The 21,231-nt window shown below is 38.5% G+C and overlaps 1 protein-coding gene across 3 annotated transcripts in view; it reads right to left on the bottom strand.

The window, feature by feature from the left end:
• The window catches only part of lrrc4ca (leucine rich repeat containing 4C, genome duplicate a), a 50,186-nt gene that overhangs the window by 12,148 nt on the left and 16,807 nt on the right, over positions 1-21,231 (bottom strand). For 2 of the 3 annotated variants that reach the window (XM_044355487.1, XM_044355488.1), the window contains exon 2: positions 7,615-7,690. The gene's annotated coding sequence lies outside the window, so the exon portion shown is untranslated. Of the gene's footprint in view, positions 1-2,198; positions 3,433-3,861; positions 3,905-7,614; positions 7,691-21,231 lie in introns of those variants that run through there. The other variant, XR_006404020.1, reaches the window with a different exon arrangement.

Genomic DNA, 21,231 nt, shown 5'->3' with positions numbered 1-21,231 from the left:
ATTTCTCATAAAAAGCATATCTTAAGCTCTTTTCACATACACACAAACTATTAATAATAACTAAGGTTCATCTGCAGATAACCTCTATCCTCTTTCATATAGCACCACCTACCTACCTTAGTAAGCTGTATTTTATCTGTATATGATCACACAATTTGCACTAATTAGCCACGCTATTACAACTTATTTTGGTCAGCATTGAGGGTTGTGTCTTACAAATCATTATACACTACTGGGTGTAATTTTATACATTGAAATATGGTTGTCTTTTCTGTGTCTCTTTCTTTTGTCTCTTTGCTAATATTATGCATATATGACAAAGTGTAAACCACTTTCAAATTTGACTTTCATAATTATGAAGATATGTGATAGTTTTTCACTCCATGTGCAAGCAGTTTGACTGCTGTCATGTGCAACTGAGCTGTCTGTGTATCATCTGGCAGTTGTGATTAGTTCTTTTTTTTTTCAATATTTTTGCACCGCTTTTGATCTCTGTAGGGGTTTCACAGTTGAATCAATGAACATATTTAATATAGACCTGTCGAGTGTTAACAGTGTTATAACAGCATTACATCAACTTTTGCTAGCTACCACAACCTAACCCTAACTGCAAGTGTCAGTATTGGCTTTACTGTAAAATTCTGATAGGCTGAGGTTATCTTTGTCCATCACATATTTTCATCATATGTGCATCTTTTTGTACATTTTGTACATGCAAAGTTTTATCCTAAGTGCAGTATTCAGTACTGTATGTACAGGGACTCTCAATCGCATCATGTGCAGTAGTGTATGTATTGCGCATGCCCTGCTTTTCCATAGCTTAAGATACACATCAATACACTGATTTTAAGCCACTATTGAATGACATTTCAGGAATGTTGAGAAGAAAAATAAACTAGATAGTCCTACTGTAGCTCTTTTTCAGTGTCTTTTGTTTTAACCATCCAAGCGTAACGGACAAGCAGGGTACTTTGAATTGGTACTAACTAGCCAAGTGAGACAAACTGACAGCTGCTCCCCTCCCCACAGCCTGACATCTTTCCACTCACATCTTGTCTGTCTCATCCATAACAAGATGGTGAAATGAATTTCATTCATCTAACAAACACTGATTTAACCAGCAATCCCTGTGCATGAAACTCTATTAGGAGGTTACAGTACATGTGAAGCAGCTCAGAGGCCTACCCTGTTTGATTTGTCATTTTCGTATAGATAAACTCAAATATGTTCATTGACAGAATGCATGTAAATAAATCACTCCTGAGTAAAGACATGAACCGTTGTTATGCTTCTGAGATACTGGAAAACGGGTAGTATACAAACATTACATTGTGATCTGGAAGTACATGTGCAGAGACAAATATGATAATCAATAAACCAGTGAATCCTTTTGTCTGTATTATCTTTCTAAATCTGTTACCATAATGGAAAAAAACACAAACAAACAAAAACAGCACACAATTTAACACCATCAAACTAATATAAATTAGTTTGACAATCCAAAGACAAATTACATAAAATAAACATAGATATTCAGTATATATCAATTTAGCCCCATTTGGCAAGCAATTATTTCTCAGGGGATAGTGCATGTACTAATCAATCATGTTAATTCTGCTCAGATTGCATGTGTTTCATCCCCTCTGTGCACAGTTTAAGTTCTGTATGTCAAGGGAGGGATCAGAAAAGGTTTTTTTTTTTACCAATTAAGTTTCTAACAATAAAGATTTTATGTATAATGAGCTACACAGCTAGTAACTAGTAATGCTTGGGCACTGATCAGGCACAGTAAAGGGCACTGTTTTCTGCTCTACCATGTGTCTGTAGTCTGTGGGCAATCTGACATGCAGGAGGTGGAATCACGGGTGGAGTTGAGGAAGAGCCCATGCATCTACAGTACGTTCCAAAAGGCAGCGTACAGCAAACGAAAAGTCTGCACCCACACTAATACCTTACACAGAATAGGGATGAAAAAAAAATTGTTTTGAATAAAATATTATACTTTGTGTTGCAGATGTGAATGAAAAAAATGGATAAGCGGACGCCATCTGATTATTTAGACAGATATAAAGTTAAATTAAAAAAAAAAAAAAAATATATATATATATATATATATATGGCTTATATATATATATATAAGCCACATTCTGAGAATCTCAAAAATTAACTATTGTATGTCCAATATACCAATATATATATCCTACTCCTTCAAGTCACTGTTGAACTCACTGTACATATTGTGGGTACACAGTGGTGGTTATGTTTATAATTACTTATCTTTACTTCTAACTGTCTAATTGTCCAACACTGTGATCTAAAGCATTATCAAGAGAGTTACTTTCTTGGCCTGAAGCAATTCACCTATTAACCCTCTCACAGAGTTCTTTCGTCCAGTTTGATTAAAACTATTGGCTAGATGGATATGGAACTTGGATCAAGGAGTAGGATGAAGCTTACTGACTTTGGTGACCTTTCCCCTAGGGCAAATCATAAGTTTCTGTCTCTGCAAGTTCTATCTGTGCTTTCGCATGCAATCATACGCCTCTGTTCACAAGGATGCATCTTTCTCTGTTTTTAATTAGGCCAGTGTTGGTGAAAACACCTTACTTGTGAGTAAACGTTCCAGTATCTGAGAGAGAGAGTAGTGTGTCACCGGAGCTTGATGAGGACAGTGTATCATTACTGCAGGACATCACACTTGCTATTCAGGTGCTGGCCAGTTCTACACAGAGACAGAGCAATTGGCCTCCAACTCGGTTGGAGGATGACCCCTGGAGTGACACATTTTCCTGATAAATGAGCTGCAGTAATTTCAATCGGCCTCTTCGGACAGAAGTGCCTCTTCGACCAAGAGCCCGTTTAAGGCCACTGACCTTGAAAACACATGCAGTGATACATACATCTGCATGAGCTTGCACACACACATCCAAGTTGACACAGAAGTTACATACATACAGTAATGTACAATGCACAATGTTTTGATTTTCTATTACTTCTGGTAAAAAATGAGGGGCTTTGTACACATAACAGCACAGATTTTCAACAGAAGGTGTGTATTTATGTGAGTGTCTGTGGTATGTGCTTTTAGCACGTGCACATTTTCCCAAGCTATGTACGTGACAGCCTTCTTGTTTTACACAGTGTGTTGGTGGTGGGGGCTTGTGGGTGACAAGAGGTATAGATAAAATCATTCTTCACCCTGCGAACATTTCAGAGAGGCTGTGGGCAGAAAATGGCTGCTAACTACTCTTCAAGGATGTAGGATGAGGGAGTCTGTCTTTAATACTGCTGTCACTCCGGTGTCTGGTTGAGGTCAGGGTTAGCATGCATCACTTTGAGTCTGACAAATCCACGCAGAGGTCATTCTGAGGCTGTGAACCCGGACATCCAGGCATCATGGTCTCCCTGTGATTGAGTTTGGGCTTGAGAGAACTTGTGAGATAAGAGGGAGATAGAGAGCACACTGATGATATCGACAAACCAGATAAAACACTGGAGGCTACAGTTTCTGAAAATGTATTAAATTCTAGAGTCTAAGTCTGTTAAGATTGAATGTGTAAATTAATTCAACAGGTGTTGAGTTTCATTCTTGTGCATTTATAATCTCTTTGGACTGACACAATCCAGCAGGAGCCTAATGACTGATTAACAAAATCAATAACTGTTGTGGTTTTATGGCAAGATGTAGAGTGAAATACAGAATAAGTCAATGAGTTAAAAGGGCAGAAGTGGATGTTTGGAGAAACACTAAACCCTCTGTCCTCCCTCTCTGAACATATGACTGATTTTAAGATCTGTTCTATGTTGACATGCTCAAGGACACATACTTGTAATGTCTCCTTGATTGATGTGTCAGTATACCTTTTTAACATAGGTTGGATTGAAGGTCAGCTCTACAGAGGATCTGTTAAGAGAGAAGGGTGGCAGTAAGAAAAGCAATGAGTAAAGCCACATGTCAACTTAATATGTTGGATACATCTTACAATGTTAAGACTGAGAGTGGGGGGGGCTCTGGTGGTTTGCAAACATGTCATTACAATAAACAGTTCTTTACAACTAAATGAGGTGAAAAAAGATAAAGAGGAAATATTTAAGTAAGATAAATAAATTTTAAGAATGATTTTCAGCTTTGGCATTTTAGGCTCAGAGTTATATGGTGTGTGTTTTTTGTCCGTGTGTCACTAAAAATGCCAATTCAGAGACAGAATCTGATAACTTATACTAATAAACTGGAGCAGTTTGGGTTTAAGTTGCTCAAAGGCAACTTTATTTAGTAATGCAGGAAAAAGACAGTGCTCCTTAAAACTAACCACATCATCACTTCCTGCAGCAGGATATTAAATTAACAAACTATCTCAGACTATCTTTGTCTTATTTTGTTTTAATCCATCAAATTGTTTTCTAATTAAATCATGCCAAGATTAAAGTAGCAGTGAACCTCAGATTTAGAAAACACAGAAATCCTCTGTGAGAAGAAGAGTGATACTTGTCCTGTGATAAAATTAGACTAATTATGATGTTTTTGATTCAACACATCACCACACGTGAATACGCACACTTTGGAAGATGTACAGTATCATTCAAAAGTTTGGACACAACTTCCCATTCACTTGAATGAGAAAGTGTGTCCAAACTTTTGACTGGTACTGTATGTCACCAGTTATCTTTTCTGAAACGTGTTGCCACAGGGAAAGGATACATAAAAACATGTGAATTGATTCGATTGCACAAATTCAGTATCCATAAAGAAACCCAATCTCCTGCCCCATTAGGATGGGTATAAAATATGGATAAAATAAGAAAAACACCACATGAAAAGGAGCTTTGAAGTAAGTAAATCACAAAAGCAACTATCCATGCGAGTCATATCAAATAAGTTGAATGCCATTTAGCTTTCAAAGAGGCATGACGATCACTACTTTTCTATGTGAGTTTTCAAAGCAACACAAGGGAACTAACACAGTTTCAAAAAGGCCAGATAGTCAGAGTCTGATTTACTGCATCACCCATAAAAACTCCAGAACTTTTTACTGTGGCAGGGATAATAGACTTAAAATATATGAAAACATATGGCGAACACAGACAAACAGTATCATCAGCCTAGAGGAGCGACGGTTGCAAGCAAAAGCGCCCTGACACTGCGACAGTAGCTCACACCAAAAGTAGAGCAGACGTGTAGTAGAAGTTACATGCATGAGTTGCTGAAGGGCTGTTCACACCAGAGGCATATTTCTGTGTGCGGTCCAGCAGCCCTCTTTGAGAGAAAAAAATAAGAAAAAAAAGCCTGGCACAAAGGTGAAATGTCTTGTGAAAATACACCGATCTTATGATGTGAGCAGAAGTAGCAGCACAGAAACACTGCTGAGAGTCATAAAGTCCTTCTTATTTTTCCACTTCAGTAACTTCATATCACACTTTCTTTCCATTTTCTCCACAGCCTTAATCATGCATCAAAGCCACCACATGTAATTTCTCATTCAGTACTGCGCTGAGATTGGGTTAAGCCTAAAAGACCTACCAATCTATCCCCATCTATCCCAAAATATTTCTAAATACCTAATCCCTCAGCAACGGAGCTGCTGTTCATTGCTGTGATATTTAATAAGATATTCCCACAGTAATCAAAAAGTTGCTTTTAAATTGGACAGTGTATTTTAGGCAAAATCCATTGCACCCGGAAATGCCAAAAGTGTTGTATAGCTGGCTGGTCTATGGGCTGTATGGAAATGCTTTGCACCATACAATACATGGGTGACTGCATCTGCTGCATACAGCAACTGTGCCTGGTGTAAGCTGGAACTTCAAATTATGGTTAAAAAATGCAAAACTATGCCCTCACCAAATAATCAACACTGCTCTGACACAGACTTAACAAAAACATTACATTCGGGGTGTCACAAAGTTACCATATACAATGCTTGTGAGTATTTTGGTCCTGGATAAAAAGTGCCTTTGTCATTCTGAAACAGCTTGTATCCAAGGCTAATAGAGAAAGACACATAAAAAGCAATAAAAAAGTGAAATAATCTATAGCTGTTGATAGATAGTTGTTGTTCCTTCAGATAAATGGATTTAAATCTGAGAAACGTCAAATAATGCCCCACAATATACCCAAAATCTAATTTCCACCTGTTAATCATGGCTGTGGATATGTAATGGTGTGGTTAGTCATCTTGTGGAAGTCATTATGTTCAATAATTGCTCCAAATGATTATAAAACAGCCAAAGAATGTGAGGCTATTTTAAAGGACCCAGTGCACCCTATGGTGCAAATATTTTTTCCCTCATAATGTCAGTATTTTCCAAAATGATTATTCCCTCAGACAAGCTACTGAACAAACTCTAGCATGGTGTCACCAGATCTACAAATTATTCAGTCTTTACAGATTGAATAATAACACACTTGCAAAGGTTCCTCAAAGAACAGGAGGCTTTCCCCATTAAAACATTCCAGGGCTTCTGCGATGACATTTAAAAAACACTGGGAGGCAAAGACTTCAACTTCTTATATTGCACACTGCCACAGGATATTATTGAGCAAATCTGGTGACTACATGTAAGATACGTAATGTTACACTGAAAGTATTCAATACAGCCAATTCCAGTAAATTGGAAGGATGAAATATGTATGCAGTTTATTCACTCAGCCTTTAATTTACTTCACCTAATTCATCCTTTTCATGATCACAGGGCTGAAGGCTAATCCCAGCATAAATGGAGCAAAAGACAAACAGAGAGAAACATGCTAGTGATTTGTAGTTTCCCACTCTTATATACTGTATCTCTTCTATATTCCCACTCTTTAATGTCCCACTCAAAAATGTGTTTTTCCTTTTGTTCCTTAAAGTTGAACGTTTGAGCTTCACTGTGATATAAGATATATGTGCAGAGTTTGACACTAGAAGTCTGTTTTCACATTAATCTGCTAAAAGTCTAAAATTTCTCTGTGCTCATTGAAAATCCAATTTTAAGTTGTGGGCCTACAAGCATGATTTACAACATCACAAATAGTTTGGAGCCAGTCCTGGTCCAATATTCAAGTGTCAAGTGTGATGTGGAAACTTGAAGCCTCCAGTTCACATACACTGACAATGGACTTTACAGTGAAGTAGGAGACATCTTGTGTCCAACAGTGTCCAACTTTAGAAATGAAATATATTTACATATTTATAGATTCTGAAATTTTTAATAAGGGACAAGGAGTAGATATAATTTTAAGGAACAACTTAACAAGATAATTGAACTGCTTTTGTGGAAAAACTATATCAGACACAAATTATTAATCAAAGTAGAGTATTTTATATACATCTTAAAACATGTCTGGAGGGGATCTTTAAGAAGTGTACAAGCCATATTTTGCTAAGAAATTAAAGATAATTTATTTTAGCTGGCACAGTGAAATTGTCTCGTTTCTTTGCTGCTTATAATAGTCATTTTGAAATAACTCATTAGTCCTCATGTACCATCATTTGAGTACAGATTGGTCACATACATTCCTTTTTTTCTATTTCTTTCTTTTTATGCAAGTATCTGCCACTCTGCATGTGTCCTTTTCACCAGATAAAAAAGAGGATAGCAGTTTAGCTCCTGTCCTCTGTTAAATTGAGTTCTTACCTGCTAACTCAATCACAATTCCATGCGGTTCTGGTCATCCTCATGTTAACTTCCAATCCACCGTATAATGCTGGCCCTGAAAATATAAGAGACAACAAGAAACTGTAAGGATACTTTAAAATAGATAACAAATTTGCAGTGATATGTGTACACTGTTTTATGGGCTCCGTGGAGTACAGTCTATGAATAATGCACTGTTTTGGAAAGATTATGATGCATCTACTCAACTATCAAAAGTGCAATTTTTTAAACCCCCAGGATAGAATACATCTAATTCAAAATTCTCTTTACTGTTTCTAAATAATCATTGAGTCATCTTGTTAGTTTTCCTTTCAACCACTTCCTCAGCACTCTCTGCTGATGCTGATATTTTAGTACTGTGGAGAACAACTATCTAACGAGAGGCTTTACAGTATGTTACTGTAAGTCCAAAGAGCTCATTCCCCAGGGATGAGGGGAGAGTCAACGCCATAAAGCCTCACAAACACACCATACATGCATATCCTGTACACACAAAGATATGTATACACAAGACAGAGGACAGACCCTGCATGCTGAATAAATTATGGGGGACAAAAGCAAACGGAGATAAAGCTCTCCATCTTGCCCGCCATCCATTAGTGCAGCACAGGAACAGTGAGTGCAAATAAGTGTGTGTTTGATCCAGTGGATGTTTGTTTTAAGATAAGGGTTTGCTGTCTCTGTCTCATTTATGCAGCATAGCCAGTAAGCACTGTTTCCACATTACAGTTGTATTACATCCAGATGACTGCTAGCTAATGGCCGTAAACTATTGCAAACAGATCTGCACACATCTAATGTGCATCAGATGACAAAATAGAATAAAAGAGTTGGAATGGATCAGATCTGCTAGAGCTGTTTCTAAGACGTTCGGAACAAGTCAAACAATTTTCAAATTAATCCTGACTATTTCAAGTCAAAAGTCTTCATAAGCAAATTTCAACTCAGTTGCTCAGTTGCTGAATACTAATTGAATATGTTCCTTGTTCCTGTGTTAATAATGTTTATTAAAAAATTAAGATCTTGCAGTGTATAGGCCCAGACTTAAATATTTTTGCTTTCAAGTCTTTAGAGAGTCATGGCTCAAGTAAGTCAAGTCTCAAGTCCTCATTTTTGTGGTGGCCATAAGGCTGGCGATATTCTGTATTTTTGTTACACGATGTCTACACAGCGTATGTAGTGAAAGCAATATGTTAGCAGAACAACAGCAGCAGCAACAACCTCTGTCTGTCTCTACACAGGTTCCATTCAGGCACAGTATTAAGTTTAGGTCACCCACATTTTGGCAGCACTCAGAACACATAATCACTGTAGTTAGTGACTTAGTCGCAGTTACATGCATGCAGCGAAAACATGAGCCGCTCAACAGCCTGTGTACACAGCTGTATTAATTACAAAAAAACATAAGTTCCATCAGATGTGTGTGACAAGTCTTTATTCTCAACAAATCCCATATAAAGACTCCCGTCTCTCAATACTTTCCGCCACCCCCGCCTGTCTAAGGCACAGTGCCTGAAACCCATTTGTTCCAACTGAAGATGTAAATCTCTAAAAACGAGTTACTAACATAATAGTTTTATTTTGAGAAAGGCTAAATAATGTCCTAAAACAGTGGGACAATGTAGTTTTTCACAGGTGTTAAATAAATAAATAGTGCATTTGTTGGGGACTGTTATCAGGCATAGATTTGAAGCTCTAGTGAGTATTCAAGGCAGCAGGATGGTGTTTATAGGTTTGACTCAAAATAAACTAGTGTTAATCATAATGAATGATCATGTCACCCAGTGCAACAATGTGGCTCATTGATGTGCTTTTATGATTTATGAGGTATGATTTTTGGACAACAATAATGATCTGTGTCTAAGACAAATAGGCATTAGTTATTGTACACAGACAATACTTATTAATTCACTGTTGATTTATCCTCCTGACTCGGGTCCAAGTCTCAAGTCTATAGCTCTGAGTTCTGCTACTACAGTATACATACATGGACATATCACAATAATAACACAATAATTCAAAATTGTTCAAAACCTGTAGAGGTTGACTGGACTACCCAGTAATGTAAGGTATACAAATGTGTAAAACAAAATCAACACAACAATGCAGCACAGCAAGTTGAGGAAAAAACTATCCAATGCTCTGGAGCAGAAACATCATCACTAAGAATGACAAATTATGCCCACAAAGTGGATGATGGCGATGATGGATATGGGCTTTGCCGTTGTAATCATTATCATTGTTGTTATTATCAACAACATCAATATTGTACCCCACATACATACACACACACACACACACACACACTCAAAACACCCTCTGGCTTTCCTCCTTCTTTGACAAAACACTACATCATTGTATTTTCCAAACTATGTTTCCAGTCAGTGTTTAAAAATGTGTCCAAAAGATGTATGTTCTCTCTAATTAAGAGGAAAGAACTATACTCAGAACTTAAACATACATACAGTCTGACCTATCAGAGACAGCTGCTCCTTTAGGGATTGTTGAGTCTTTCAAGGATAAGAAAAGATATAAGAGAAAGTTTGTACCTATGCAGTTTTTTGGTATTTAACTACAGGTCTGCAGATAAGCCCACAGCTCTGATCATGTACTGTAATACTTTTTATTAGAGTAAACCGCCAAACATTGCAATTTACAACTTTTTAAATAAAAAATATCACTTTTAAAAAAACACATCATTATATCCAGTGTTTTCATCTTGATAAAAAGTATCCCTATTTACACAAAATAATGTGTCTGACTCAACTGAATGCAGATGAAAGGACATGTGCCATTCACCCCACATGAGGAAAAAAACAAAAAACAAAAAAACCAGCAAGGTTATGTTACTGCAAATACTGTCAAACATAAGCATGTCACTGACACTGTCACTGATTTTATAGAGTCTCACCCAATGCAGACATACAGTGAATTGGTCACTGGAGCAGATAGGGGTGGACTTTCTGCATCTCAAAACGATGAATCTCAAACATTTACCTGCTATGGTTAAACTATATTTTTAAAAATATTGTCACAGGTCAGCAACTGTGTGGCAGTAATTACATTTCAAGAAACATTTTATTGTCACCATACAGATGGTAGGGCAGCATTTATTGTCTCATCATATCACTTCAACATCAGTCAGTACTATAAATTTCTAGTCGTATCTTTACAGATCTGCAAGATATTGAAGTTCTACTCTGTCCTTTTTTTATTCTTTCTTTATCTCCCATGAACTCACAGAGATAAAGTCCCTCTCTCCAAGAGTAGTAGTCCAACAAATCAAGACTAATGTCAGTGCCTTCTGCTCCAGATCCCAGCATATTTTGACCTGCAGGTCACACTACATCACCCGCTGGAAATGACCAGAAATGCATGTCAGGTTGAATCAATTGGCTGCACAGCCACTCGTTCAATTAAGATCTTGGGTGGGGGTGGTCAGTGTGGTTTGCAGTGTGGTGAGTACAGGCTCCCAAAGGAGCAGTAAGTGCTGAAATCAGCTCAGCTGCGCCTGTCATTTGTCATTATCTAATGGTAAATCCATCTGTGTCTGGTAGAGGGCTCTTGCCAGGCCAAATCACTAAGTGACCGGAGAGTAAGGAAAAGAAGGAAAGGAAGGAAAAGAGGGATAGATAGATAGATAGATAGATAGATAGATAGATAGATAGATAGATAGATAGATAATGTTGAAATATTGTTTATGTTAAAATATACTCTTGTGTTGTTAAAAGACTATGTAATGGCTCTATTCCATCTGATTTTGCTGGCAAAGGCAGAAAGATCATATCAAGAAGTTTCAAAAGATCCATGAAATCTCTACGGTTTGCTTTGACATGACGCGGATGCACACTAGGATTCCAATCCATATTTTTCCATTAAAAAAAGTCTAAGGAAAGCGATGGTGATGAGATAAAATAAATTAACGGACTTTAAAATAGGAATTAAGATGGAATAAAATTATCTGGAACAAAGAATGCAATTTTGTAATTCTCTCAATTACATGATCTGTGACTTAATTAAATTAGAATGTGGCTAAATCAGTACTTTTAGATTTTAATTAATACACGTCTCAGCTATGTAAACCATTTGTCAGTAGACAATATAAGGGCTTACAGGATTTCTGGCATATTGTGTTTATCTCTGTGTGCATGTATGTGTGCATGAATGTGTGTGCGTCTGTACAGAGAAGCTTGTGTCTGTAATGTATAATGAATTGACTGTCAATAATCACTGCCACTGACAACAAGACTTTCTTGAAATCTTTCAAAATAACGTGTCGCTTAGCCAAAGTAATTCAAAAAGCAATGGCTATTGTTGCCAAATGTCCTGTTTTATAATTGCCAAGCTGGTGCAGGATGGGGTCTGTGTATTTAAATAGGATGGCTTCATGTACTTCTTTTCAGAATGACACAAAACATGGCAATATACAAGTCCAGTGGAGCTGAAATTGCTGTAGGGCTGAAGGATAACATCAAAGCATGATACAATACAGACTGCAGCATGTACAGCCATGCCCAACTTATTGTCCTTGACATTTCTGTCAACACGTTTGTTTTAAAGAAATACTTTTTTGCAGACCTCAGTTAGCAATGGAGTTTAAAATTCTGCTGCACCAAAGGGATGCCACAGAGAAACATTGCAGAGTGGAATTAGTGCAATCAGGGGAGATATGGAATTAATATGTCTGATTAAGTGCCTGACTGAATTAGCATTTGAAGTCTAAAGAGATTTCAAGCAGAAGAGAGGGATGAGGTTATGTTCTGGAAAGAGGAAGAAAGGCTAACTGATTGGGCTGTATAGGAAAACAGAGTAACAAAGACGAAGGGGGAGAGCAAAGGTATAACTGTGATATGAAGCATTTTACGGTGCATAGAACATTCCTTTGGATCCTGGGTTCACTCAAGCCAGTCTTGTCTCTTTGATTATTTATTTTTGACAAGCAAATGTTCCTTCTACTCATCTGACTGTGAAATGGATTCATAGTCACCCTCCTGGTTTTCACCAGCTGTCAGTTGTTCATTATGGGAGAGGTAACTGGTTTGGCCCCATCAAAAATGTTAGAGTCTTTGAAGACTCTGTGATCTGTTTTCATGAAGACCCTGTCATTAGGGATAAGAGAGCTACACGAAGATGCTTAATTGGATAATAAGACATTAAGGATGACACAAAGGGGAATATCCAGAGGGAGGCAATAGGGAAACAATACCAATAATCAAAAGGCAGAGGGAAAAGTCAGGCAAAAGGTAGTTTGAGGAGAAGCAGGGAAGATGAAAGACATGGACTGCATGGTTAGTCCCAGAGAGAGAGAGAGAGAGAGAGAGAGGAGTAAATTACCAACATGAAATATCTTCCTCTAAATGTCTGACTCTCATATGAAAGGCTGGCAAAAACCGCTGAAGAAAAATGCATGAGAACAGATGTCCTGCTGCCACAGAGTGATACGTCAATGACAAAGCAACCTGGTATAGTACAATATGAAGGTAAATTGCATGTGCAGCTTGAAACTACAATTGACTCAGCTTATGTTTCTTGCTTATTAATAAATGTCACAATTCAACATAAAGAAGAAAATGGAAACATTTAAAAAACAGAGAGTAAGATAAATGGAGTGAGGTCAAAAGAGAGGGCAGAAAATAAAAGGAAGGTAAGACTGAGAAATGAAAACCTGAGTGGGAGAACAGGAGAATACAAATTATGAAAAGCGGTATATAGAAATCTTTGGGCGAATGGATGTGATATATGACCAAAAAATGTGAGAGACTTGTGGGGGAATGGGAAGAGGACAGAGGAGGGTAGTAGAATTTTTTTGATTACCGTTCATATCATTTCTCGTGTGATGGACATCATGGTGAGTCACTGGGTGTGTTTGTCTCTAGTAGAAGATGAGAGCAGCAGCTGAAGTGGCTACCATGCTGCACCATCAAAGGAACATACAACTGACAAATTAGAGAGATATTCTCTCATTTTCCCCTCTGTTCTTTCTTTAGATGTTACTCATTTGGACTTTCTTCCAGGATTTAAATAGGAGCTTCAACGGGCATGCCATCTGATGCAAGAGCTGACTACTTGGTACAGTCACATTAAGCTGTTTTATGATGAAATGCCTGTATGTAACTATAGCTATAAAACCAGCTCTGAAAATATGGATCATTAAGTGTGTAAGCAGTAAAGAGTGTGCAGACTAAACTGCATAAAATATTTAATAGTTTGTTGTGTCAGCACAAGCATTGTCACTTCGGTTTGATTTTTTGCTGGATATCCACAAGGCCTATGCAAGGTAATATTGGTTAGTCAATCAGTTGGTCCAATATCTAGCCAACTACAGGCTAGATGTCTGTGAGATTTACTATTGATATTCATGGTCCCCAGGGAATGATTCAGGATGATTTTACTGACCCATTTAACCTTCTGTCTAGCTCGACTGGTTACAATGAGATGTGGATATTCACAGCACCAAAAGGATGTAACCTAATACTTTTGGTGACCCAATGATCTTTCCTCTAGTGTCAACATCAGGGCACATTCAGCCCACCCCAGAGGCTGAACCATTTCCATTTTGGACATTTCATAACATTTCCTGTTGCACTACAACGTGGTCAAACTGTCAACTTCAGAAACAAAATATTTGAAACTAATCATTATAATGTAATTTGCAGCGGATTATTTTGGCCCTCTGAATATGAATTCTGTTCTCAGGTTTCTCTGACTGAGACTTCCTGAATAAATAAAGCTTAATCAAGCAGATATTCCCACTTGTACTCAGAAAATATCAAATCATAATGGGTAGATTGCAACATTTACTTTACTTGCATATTTGTACTCCCCAGAGGATGAAACCTTGTGATTTGTGACCCCATGGCCTTTCCTGTTGTGCCACCCCGAGCAAATGTGAATGTTGCAAATAAGAAATCTCATAATAAATGAGGCACATTGCAACTCTAATTGGTAGTAATGACCCTATGGCTACCATCAGGAGAAGCTTTACATTACTTTTTTTTTTTTTTTTATGGTGTAATAAGTATTACATACTCTAGAGACAGCTGCAGGGTTTGAGACTTAAGTGTTGTTTGTTTTATGTGTGCATGTGTGTGTACATTTGTGTCTATATATTGTCTGAATCTGTGCTTCAAAGTGCCATGTTTTGTTTTGGGTTTTTTTTTTTTTTTTTTTGCAATAAATGCCATAATTTTGCTTTGAAAAATCTATCCTCTCACTCTTTTTCAGCCTCACATGGGAGAACCCAGTATAACAACCTCTTACTGCATGCATGTCTATTTCCACAAACAGAGACAATTCTTCACCCAGCTCTGAAAATGCTTGTGGACACATTTCACAGTGATGTGCAAAATCACACAAAAGACTGATCATACAGGAGTGTAGCTATGCCATGCCCTGTTAGGCTTGGGATCCTAAACGGATTTACAGTTACAGATAAACGGATAAGTTATCAATGCTAAGCAGAGCATTCATTACAGGTATCAGGAGTTAAAGTTGATCTTGAAAAGAAATGCTGACATGCTACCAAAAAAGAGGCAATATGAAGGCCAGATTATAATGCAGGACATCATCATGCTAAAGGAAGAGAGGGAAAGAGAGGAAGTGAGCATGTGTATATTTGAGTATATGTTAATGCATGTCTTCCCAGAGACAAGTTACCAAACCATTGCAATAATTACACAAGCCATGTGGAAAAGGAAAATGTTCACACACTGTTTTGTGCCAGTGACCATAACAAAAGTAATAATGATAAATGGATTATTTGTGAATAATAAAATTCATTATTCCATTACCAGACATATACACATGTGAGACATCCTTTCCTCTGCTCAGCTTTTTGCATGAAAGCCCAAGGAAAAGCGTCAGATAGCAGGGAGCACTCGTCATGCACAATCGGCCACAAGTCTCTCTCGAAGAGGCCATCAGCCTTACAGCGCTTTCCAGAACAATCTCGCGCCAGACTAGCCTTTAGCTTCAATGCCTGGCAGCACCAACTGCTATGCTCTGCCAGTCGTGATTGCACAGGGAGTCAATGCTCCATTGCGGAAAAGATAAGTAAATGTTACTTATTCCTTGTACAAAAGCAGTATCGTACTACATAGCTTGACACAGGCTGATAACACAGGCATGTAGCAGACAGTACTCAGAGGGCGGAAGCAGAGTGATGCATCTAATACTTCAGTATGTGAGTCATAATGAAGCTGAATATGCTTAAGTAGGAAGGAGTAAAGACAAAAAAAATATGATGCATGGTAGTTTTCAGAATGTTAGTCACTGTATGTGACTGTGTATTGTTGGCAAACCAGAGGATTATGTTCTGATAGTGAACACAATTACATGGAAGAACATTTAACATGAGAATATGGTTTTGTTCTGCTCAGTCAGTCTCTCTACACTGTAGTTACCAAGGGTACACATCAATGTATGTGTTTGAGCTAAAATATGGTTGAAATAATGTAATGTACATCTACAGTACATATGGACAGATTGTACATGTGACAGTGTGTGAAAAAAGATGGAGTTAAAGAGGGGAGACAGAGAAATAACTACATGGAAAGTGAACACTGCTCTTGGGAAAGCTCGCTTTCTCTCTCAGAGGAGAGGGAGGCCGTCTGAAGAGGTTATTTATTTTTCATCTGGCAATGGAAACTGAAGAGTGGTGGGGAGAGCCCCAGTGGAATTACTGACTGGAGATGTACCCTCCTGGGGCTACTGTCTCTCTCTTCTCCCTCTTCCTCCCACTCCCGCTCACTTTCCATCTCCCACCTTTCTGATCTACACCGGAAAGCTGCCACTGTCTCTCTGGGAGAAGGGAGCATAGGAGAAGAAAGAGGAGCAGCTCATTCTCAATGCCATCTTTGCCTGCTTTACAGTCAAACTCTATTCACCCCACACTCCTGTGGTCTGCAGAGCTCTGCTTGGCTTTGCTCAGCTGTAACTGCACTGAGAAAGCTGAGCCGAGTTGTTCTCCAGGCTCCTCCCAGGCTTGTCTGTGTCTACGTGGGAAGCATAGCTTCTTATCCCAGCCCTCCTCATTAACAGCATTCCCATCACACTCCAGAGTCATTAAAAGAGCCACTTGTCCTCCTCCATCCCCTCTGGTGTTTTCCTTTCATCGTTCCATTTCTCTGTTCAGATGAACCGGCGGTGTGAATGTCTTGGCTGACACCTTTACTCCACCAGGACCAGAGTGAATTATTGGGAGGCAGAGAAGTGGGGCTACATAAGCTTTGTAAAGCGGCCTCTCCATGGCCTGTTCCAGGCATTCTTATGTTGTCATGGGAGCCCATGAAAGGCTGCCTTTCTACTCCTTATTTTTCTTAATGAACAAAGGTGTCAAATGCATCCTTACATTCAGGTCATTTGGGAGGTTCCCCATAGCTGCAAAAAGTCAAGATACTAAAAATAAGAGTGCTGCAGAAAGTATGCAAGGGAGCTCATACTTTCAGACCGATGTGAGGTAGTCCCTTCCCCTTTCTACCATCTAGGGAGGGATCCAAGCCTTGTGTCAGAGCAGGTTTTCAGCAAGAACATAATTAAGATGACATTGTTGCTACAGTAAAGTGCTCCTCGGCAGCAAAGCTCCTCTGTAGGAATTCTCACCTGGTGAGAGCGTGGTACCCCAGGAGTTTGCCATTTCCACATGACTTTCTTCCACATTCCTACTGTCATGCTACAATACAAATATGATCTGCTCTCTTATTTTATAAGCTGAATTTAAATAAAAAAAAAAAAAAGAAAACAGGAAGAGGAATGGTGAACCATCACATGCTTTACATTTCTATGGAGAGAGACAGAAGTGGAGTGAGAGAAGGGGGAGACTAATAGAGGACCTGCTGCAAGAGTAGAGTGGGGTTTGTATAGAGACACACTCTTCATTATTCCTCAAATAGAAACAAGTCCAGTCTCCGCTAATCTCCCTCACAACAGTAACAAGAAAATGGACTCTGCTTTCGCCGCCTCTCAAAGCTACGAGCTAACAATGGATGTAGAAGAAATCAAATTTGCACCCTCCATGCGATAACCTCCTTTTTCTCATCTTCTTCCTTTTGCCTGTCCCTCCCTACGCGTTTCTCCCTCCCCGCTATCTTTCTCGGCACTCTATCCCCCGCCTAGTTAACTTCATTGGTTGGAGAGGAAGAATGCTGAGGATGCAGGACTTAGGAGAAACCAGCATCAATTAGACTCTAAAGTGCACTTTATTTTTTTGTCCCCTCATGCCAAATTAAATTACACCATAAATAAAAAAGCGCAATGGAAAAGCAATGAACTTTAATTATGGAAGCAGAACCTCAGCATGGGTCATTGCTCACTACACTCTAGTTTACTGTGTGCTTCCACACAGCACATGTGTTGGCTAGGGGCCACTGTTTTCATTAGCTCAGAAAGGTAAATTTCACAATATCACTTTTAATGGCAAAAACCTGCCTGGTCCAATATCACATTTTTGTAAATCCCCTGCTCCCTTTGATATGGTCCAACAAATCAAAACACTAGTTTTCACATAAACAGTCTGTATTTGTCAACACCACTGAAACAGCCTCTAATTATACACATCAACAGAGAAAATCATATTTTTTCAATAAAGCGATAGTCTAATTTGTTATAAGAGCATTACATATTAATTTAACAATGTATGAGGTTATAAAAAGCTGGTCACACTTGTTAAAAATCCCTTTATTGTTGCTTTTTTTCTTCTGTTCTTTTTTCTGATTTGGTTGGCGTACACACTGCATGTAACAGAAGAGATCAAATCGCTTTGATAATTCAGCTGAGAACACTAGAGACACAGTGGGAAACAAATTAAACATGATAACTAAGACTGTGTTTCCTCCCATGTGGATTAGATAGATGGGGTAACGTGTGTGAGAGTGAGACACAGAGAGGGAAGAGGAGGTGTGAGACAGCAGCTGTGACTCCCCTCTATTTCTTTTTTGGGAGGGCTGCCAGGTCAGATGGCATGGCAATACATGACCTGTGTCAAATGCTACTACCATTTGCTAGTGTTTTATATTTCTCTTTTAAGTGTGCAGACTAAATTTCAACCTGCACTGAAAAATATGTGGATAGTCTGGACGGAATGCCAAAAGCAATCTTTCATTTAAATCTACTATTTTTTTACTTTGACACTAAGGTGTCAATACAGTACAAAGCAAATAAAATAAAATGGTTGAAGGCATCACTTGACTAAAAAAGGCACTTTATTACTTTATAAGTAAAAAAAGAAAAAAAAACCTTTAAAAAACTGAAGATTATTAGATATTATTCTGTTGTGTATATAGCTAGTCTGATATCACAAGATTGTACAAAGATTGTCAAGGTGCATGCAATGATTAAAGTTATTTGGCTTCATCAGTATGGAGCACTTCAGGATATCAAGGGCATCAAGCAAAATAAGAGTGAAAGAATTTAAGAGGGTGTGAGATGAGAGGATAAAATAGGGCATCAGTCTAGTGTTGTAGGTCAACAGATAAGCCCACTGAAATATCCTTGTTTACAAGCTGCTTCCACATGCAGATATTAAAGGTTTTTATTTTCTAATTGAGATTAAACAAACTTTACACATGAATTACTCTATTCAGGGGCTAGAAAGGGTGGACAACAGAAATAGCTTACAATGCAGTTTAATACAGACACACCACTAACTAAAAACAATTGGGGTTAGGGATTCAGCACCTTTTAAGTCTTGACAAATACTGAACAATAAAGACACAATAGCTGTACTTTATTGTATTACAGGGGTATTGGGGTGGATGGTGTTGGATAGAAGTCAATATGAGTAGGTTCTTTTAGATTAATAATAGGTAGCTATACAGTACCCATGTGAAATCCAATTTGGTCAGAGAGAATATCTAAATGACTCATTTATGAGCTAAGAAGATGCTGTATATCCTTGTAATTCCACCATCAACCCTTTACAGACACTTAGATTATTGTCAGGGCAATAATCTCTCATAATTAAACGACCACATAGGTCGATTCTACCTGCACTCCAGAATGACCCATAGGACCATAATATGCCGCTTTCCAAAACCGTTACAAATCCCTGTTAAAAAAAACCCTCAAACTATTATGGTGTGACAATGCTGTGATTAAGGTAAATTTGGTTAGGGTTTGGGAAAGATCATGGTTTGGGTTAAAATGATCACTTGAAGTGTGGTTTATACTTCCTTAAAATCATGCAACCTTTGTTGTCACAGCCTACAGGAAACACTACGACAATTGTTGTTACGGTTTTTAAAAAAAATGTCCTGACTCGTGGTTGGAAACAGGAAGCGAACAGCAGTCTCCTGCAGCTAAATCCACTTTTTGCTATATAAATATCCAGCCATCCACCAAACCCACCTCCTCTTGTTAATAAGGCACATTGTCACCTTATATTGACGTCATCTTAACTGCATTTTCTCCCCAGGTCATAATCACTACAGCTGCTAGATGGTGTAAATGTAACTATAGGTCATTTTTGCCGGCTGTATTTTAGACCTATACTGTTTCTTGTGTAGACGTGCTGGTCACAGACATGCTGTAGTTAAAGCTCGCAGTCACTAAAGAAACTATTTCAACAGGAAATGAATCAACTAATGCAGCCCCCTCCCCCTTACACATTATCATACACACGCACCACCTCTGATTCCCTTGTCGAAATAGGCCTGTTATACAATTGAGTTATGGTGAATCATTATTCGTTGGTGTCGTCTCTTGGTAGCTTACATAACCAGGATTTAATAATAGAACAAGTGCGCGAATACTCACCCACAATACTACCGGTGCTCCCCACCAAGAAAAGGTACTCAGGTTTGTAGCTCTATTTTGAGAATGAGTCAGGCAAAGAGCCATAGTGAGAGAGAAAGAGAGAGAGAGAGAAAGTGGAGAGATGAAATGAACCGAGGAAGTACATTTCCCCTGCCACATGCCTGCCGTTCACCCTGCAGAGTCACGGGCATCTTGGCCTCTGCGGTTTTACAGATGCAGAAATGTCTCCAGGGCTTGTGCAATTTAATTTGGCATCAAAAAGCATGGATCAGAACGGCAGAGTACACAGCTTTGTTTCAGATTTGCTCATGAGACAGGGTGCTGTTTCAGTTTGAACTTGAACACATATCCCATTACAGATGATGCTGGAGCACTCAGCACTACAAGCTGTACACAGCACTCAGAACTGTGTCTGCACCAAAGCGTCGTCAAAGAGTGTGACTTCAGCCAGTAATGAATTCTTACATACTGCATGTGTGAAGACACCCAACAGAAATACGCATACAACCTCACAGACACACTCACAATATAACTATGTGACTGGTTTAGAAATGGACAGAGAAGCTTTATACCTTCTGGTGTGCTTTCAGATCTCTGTGCACATAAGTTCACTCTCTATGTTAAAACATATTAATTATTTGCATGTCTTGACCTTCTTTCAAAAATACAAGTGCTGTAAAATGTAAGATGATTGAAAATTCAAAGTGTGTGTTTTTATATAGTGCTACCGGCAAATTTGGCAACCCTAAACCTTCTCTCCTGACAAATTACTGGCAGACAAATTACAGAGCTTCAGCTGGAGATGAACAAAAGCCTGACTGAGGGACACACTCAGCTGGCAGACAT

The sequence above is a fragment of the Thunnus albacares genome, chromosome 7 (assembly GCF_914725855.1).
Source record: "Thunnus albacares chromosome 7, fThuAlb1.1, whole genome shotgun sequence".
NCBI lineage: Eukaryota > Metazoa > Chordata > Actinopteri > Scombriformes > Scombridae > Thunnus > Thunnus albacares.
The sequence above is the reverse complement of the archived record's forward strand: the minus strand, read 5'-3'. Positions and strand labels throughout refer to the sequence as shown.